Genomic DNA, 5548 nt, shown 5'->3' with positions numbered 1-5548 from the left:
TTTATTGGCAAACATATTACAAACATATTATATTTCTTTATGCTATAGACCCAACATCACATTACATACATATTACTTTATGTAATTCATTTGATATCAGTTAAGAAAATAAAGGATTAAATGTGTACTTATTCTGTCTTTCATAAATACATAATTACTTATATTAGCACTCTTTATTTTTTCATGTTGCTGTGCATTACCATCTAGGGTCACTCACTTTCAGCCTGAAGAACCTCCTTCAGTATATCTTGTAAGTTGGATTGGCTATCAGTACATTTTCTCAGTTTTTGTTTATTTGGCAAAGTCTTTGCCTTCATTTTTAAAAGGTAGCTTCACTGAATATAGGTTGACCAAATGTCTTGGTTGACATTTTTTTTCTTAATGCACTTTGAATATGTCATCACTCTGCATTCTGGCCCCTCTTTTTTCTGCTGAGATGTCTGCTGTTAATTTTACTGAGGTTTCCTTGTAAACATTGGTTCTTCTTCCAGTTACTATTGATGTTTTGAAAATTTTATCATCGACTGACTTTCAGCATTTTTATTATGATGTGTCTCTTTGTGGCTCTCTGTGTTTCTCCTGCTTGGAGTTTGATGAGCTCCTGGATGTGTAGGTTAGTGTTTCCATACATTCTGGAAAAGTTCAGCTATTATTTCTTCACATATCTTTTCTCATTTCTTCCTCTCTTCTCCTATTGATACTGCCATTATAATATATTGGTGTACTTAGCGGTATTCCACATTATTCTGAGGTTCTGTTCATTTTTCTGCATTCTTTTTTATCTCTGTTTTTGGATTACATAATCTCCATTGGTCTATCTTCTTTTTTTCCCGGGATCTTAGTTTCCTGACCAGGGATAGAACCTGGGCCCTCGGCAGTCAAAGTGCAGAGTCCTAACCACTGGACCACCAGGGAATTCGCCATCAGTCTATCTTCAAGTCTGATCATTCTTCTCCAGTTCAAATCTACAGTTGAGACCCCCTAGTGAAATTTTCATTTCAGTTGATGTACTTCTCAACTCCAGAATTTCCTTTTGATTCAATTCATAATTTCTATGTCTTGATTGGTAATTTTATTTGATCAAACATTTTCAACATCTTTTTTAAAGAAAATTTATTTATTTATTTTTGGCTGCGTGGGGTCTTGGTTGCTGCGTGCAGGCTTTCTCTAGTTGTGGTGAGTGGGGGCTACTCTTTGTTGCGGTGAGCGGGCTTCTCATTGCGGTGGCTTCTTTTGTTGTGGAGCATGCGCTCTAGGCGTGTGGGCTTCAGTAGTTGCGGCACGCGGGCTCAGTAGTTGTGGCTTTCGGGCTCTAGAGCGCAGGCTCAGTAGTTGTGGCACACGGGCTTAGTTGCTCTGTGGCATGTGGGATCTTCCTGGACCAGGACTCGAACCTGTGTCCCTTGCATTGGCAGGCGTATTCTTAACCACTGCGCCACCAGGGAAGTCCCTCAATCATGCTTTTTTCTTATTCCGTGAACATATTTATAATGGCTACTTTGAAGTCTTTTTCTGTTAAATCTGACATCTGATTGCTCACACATGCAGTTTTGATTGCCTGCTTCTTTTTTTTGTTGTTGTATGATTCACACTTTCCTATTTCTTTGTATGTCTCCTAATTTTATTGCAAAGACACGTTATTTATTTATTCAGCTGCATTGGGTCTTCATTGCAGCACACGGGATCTTTGTTGCAGGCATGTGGGATCCTGTTTTAGTTGTGGCCTGTGGGATCTTTTAGTTGCGGCATGAGGGATCTTTAGTTGTGGCATGCGGGATCTAGTTCCCTGAACAGGGATGGAACCTGGGCCCCCTGCCCTGGGAGCATAGAGTCTTAACCACTGGACCACCAGCGAAGTCCTGCAAAGGGACATTTTAGATGATACATTGTAGCAACTCTGTAGACTGGTTCCTTTCACTCTGGGGCTTGTTATTTTCACCAAAATTGTCATCCTGCCTGACTTGGTTGTTGTATTGATAATTTTCCATTGTCTTCAATCACAGGACATGGTAATAATAAGAGATGCCCTAACGGATGTCCTGTAGATCAGACATACTCTTCCTTGCCTCATTTGTGGAATAGCAGACCAAGTTCCACTTGGTAGGCAGGATCAGTAACCCTAGCCAGCACAATAACTCCCTTCTTTGTTGATTCAGAGGCATGAGGCTCCTAAGGTGGCCAGATGGCTGTCTTAACTTCCAGTTCAGTGGAATCATTGTTGTATGTCCTGATGAATTCATCACTCTGTTTGGAACAAAGACCTCCGGGATGGTAGAGCACAAGGTCATAGTGGCAGGAAGCAAAAATTTTGCTGGGGGTCATCAGGAGAAATAGTGCCATCCCATTTTCACCCTTTGATTCCTTGACTTGTGCATCCTACGGGACAAACATTACTATATATTGGATGCTAAGTTAGAGCATATGCAGCCTCCTGGAAAACCTTGTCCCAGCCCTAAAAGTTATTGTCACCCAGCTGGTGCTATAACTCAGTCTTCAAATGGCCATTCTACAGTTCTGTCAAGCCAGCTGCTTTAGGATGGTGGGGAGCATGGATAGACCAGTGAATTCCATGAGCATTTGTCCATTGCTGCACTTCATTTGCTGTGAAGTGAGTTCCTTGATCAGACGAAATACTGTCTGGAATACCATAATGGTGCATAAGGCATTGTGTAAGTCCATGGATGGTAGTTTATGCAAGAGCATTGCATATGAGTGTATGTGTGTAAATCTGTATCCAGAATAAACGTCTATTCCAGAAAGAACAAAATGCTGCCCCTTACGTGATGGAAACAGTTCAATGAAATCAACTTGCCACTGAGTGGCTGGCTGATTATCCTAGAGAATGGTGCCTTATCGGGAATTCAGTGTTGGTCTCTGCTGATAGCAGATTGGGCACTCAGTGTGTACAGCTAGGTCATCCCTGGTGAGCGAAAGTCCCTGTTGCTGAGCCCATGAATAACGTCTATTCCTGCCCCATAGTCACTTGTTCACGATCCCATTGGGTGAAGACAGGGTTGGCTGTGGAAAAGGGCTGACTGTTATCCACAGAATGGGTCATCCTATATATCTGGATGATTAAAATCCTCTTCTGTTGCAGTCACCCTTCGGTGAGCATTCACATGGGACACAAATATCTTCACTTTTTTCAACCATTCAGAGATATCTATCCACATAACACTTTCACCAACTCTCTTGTCATCCATTTTCCAATCATGTTTCTTCCTTGTCCATGACCATCCAGCCAATACCTTTGGTCACAGCCCATGATTCAGTGTATAATCATACTTGTGGCCATTTCTCCATCCAAGGAAAGTGAACAAACAGGTGCACTGCTTGCAGTTTTGCCTGCTGAAGAGTATTGCCCTTCACCATCTCCTTTAGGGAGGTCCCAGAAAGGGGCTACACTGCTGCAGCTGTCCATTTCAGGTGGTGCCTGCATCAGAACTTTCTGTTAACCAGGCCCTAGTCTCCTTTTCTCTGTCAACTGATTGCAGGGAACTCCCCATAGGTGCCATAGGTACAGGTTGGGAGGGAGAATGTAGTGTAGCAGAAGTGGAGACTGTGGGCATTTGATCCACTTACTTACTTGCACCTTCATGGTCTGTACCTTTTCTTGTATATACTACTTCCTTTTTTTTTTTAAAACAAATAATTTATTTATTTGGCTGCACCGGGTCTTAGTTATGGCACACGAGATCTTTGTTGCTGCGTGCAGGATCTTATTTTAGTTGCAGCATGCGGGATCTAGTTCCCCGACCAGGGATCGAACCCAGGCCCCCTGCATTGGGAGCACGGAGTCTTAACCACTGGACCATCAGGGAAGTCCCTATACTACTTCCTTTTGATGCTACAGTGCTGCTCTGCATACCGAACTTCATGTCTTGGTCTGTCAGATAACACCCCATTCATTATGGGTGGCTCAGTTAGCCTGGCAACCTGGGAGCCCGTGGTTAAATGTTTAGTTTCTACTAAGGATCACTAGCAAACCTTTTCTCAAAAGGAGGTGAATCATCGGCAGAGGATATCAGGGCTTTGGTCCAAAATCCTACAGGTCTTTGTCATGTTTCACCAATATGGGCCTGCCCAAGGCTGCAAAGAGTATCCTATCTGCCATTAACACTTCAAGCAACATTGGACCTTCTGGATCACATGGCCTAAGTAAAGGGCAGCTTGTAGGCAGCCTGGACCTGTTAAAAAGTCTTTTCTTGTTCCAGGCCCCACTCAAAACTAGCAGCTTTTTGGATCACCTGGTAAATAGGCTGGAGTGGCACACACAGATGAGGTTTATGTTGGCTACCAAAATCCAGAGAGGCCCACTAGGCATTTTCCTCTCTTTGGTATATGAGGGGCCAGATGCAATAATATACCCTTCACCTTAGAAAGAATATTTTGGTATGTTCCACACCATCAGACCCCTAGAAATTTCACTGAGGTAGAAGGCCCCTGAATTTTTGTTGCATTCATTTCTCATCCTCTGACATGCAAATGTCTTATCAAGAAGTCTAGAATAGTTGCTACTACTTGCTCACTAGTTCCAGTCAGCAGAGTATCATCAATGTAATGTGATATCTTTTGGAATGAAGAGGTGATCAAGGCTGGAAAACTATATTATGGCTTAGGGCTGGAGAATTGATATACTCCTTAGGTAGGAAGGGAAGGTGAATTGCTAGCCTTGCCATGTGAAAGCAAATTACTTTTGGTGGTTTTTATTAAGAGAAATGGAGAATAAAGCATTTGCTAGATCAACAGCTGCCTAGCTGGTACCAGGGGTTGTGTTAATTTGTTCAAGCAATGAAACCACATCTGGTAAAACAGCTGCAATTAGAGTTAGCACCTGGTTAAGCTTATGGTAATCCACTGTCATTCTTCATGTTCCATCTGTTTTCTGCGTAGGAGAAATAGGTGAGTTGAATGGGGATATGCTGGCCATAGCCTTGCCTGCATCTTTCAAGTCCTTGATAGTGGCATTAATTCTGCATCCCTCCAGGGATGCTGAATTGGTTTTGGTTTACTATTTTTCTAAGTAGAGGCCATTCTAGTGGCTTTCACTTGGCTTTGCCCACCATAATAGCCCTCACTCCACAGGTCATGAAACCAATGGGAGATTCTGCCAGTTGCTGACTATGTCTATTCCAATTATGAATTCCAGAACTATGGAAGTAACCAAAGGATAAGTCCAGGGAATCACTGGGCCCACTCTGAGATGGATCTGAGCTAAATCTCCATAGATCACCTGACCTTCTTAAGCCCCTCTGAGTAGTGGATCATAGTGACATTTTGGGTCTCCTGGAATTAATGTAATTAATCTCCAGTAGGTCTGATTATTTCCTTTTCCCCATGTACTGTCGCCCTGATTATAAGGTCCTGTTGGGAAGGCTGGGAAAAAGATTAAATATATACATTTGGCAGTGTACCTGGGTCCTTCCTCATGGGGAATTATCCTCGTCTTAATTCAAGGGGTTCTGGAACTGTAAAGTGACTCAAGTCTGGGAATTGATTGAGGAACTATGACTCTCTTTTGATGATTCAAGTTAGAATTTTGTTCACT

General features: G+C 42.5%; 1 non-coding gene across 1 annotated transcript; it reads right to left on the bottom strand.

The window, feature by feature from the left end:
* Nucleotides 1–842: 842 nt before the first annotated feature.
* On the bottom strand, nucleotides 843–915 carry TRNAQ-UUG. The gene has a single exon. It is a non-coding gene; the product is annotated as a tRNA-Gln (tRNA).
* Nucleotides 916–5548: the final 4633 nt, after the last annotated feature.

The sequence above is a fragment of the Balaenoptera musculus genome, chromosome 3 (assembly GCF_009873245.2).
Source record: "Balaenoptera musculus isolate JJ_BM4_2016_0621 chromosome 3, mBalMus1.pri.v3, whole genome shotgun sequence".
NCBI lineage: Eukaryota > Metazoa > Chordata > Mammalia > Artiodactyla > Balaenopteridae > Balaenoptera > Balaenoptera musculus.
The sequence above is the reverse complement of the archived record's forward strand: the minus strand, read 5'-3'. Positions and strand labels throughout refer to the sequence as shown.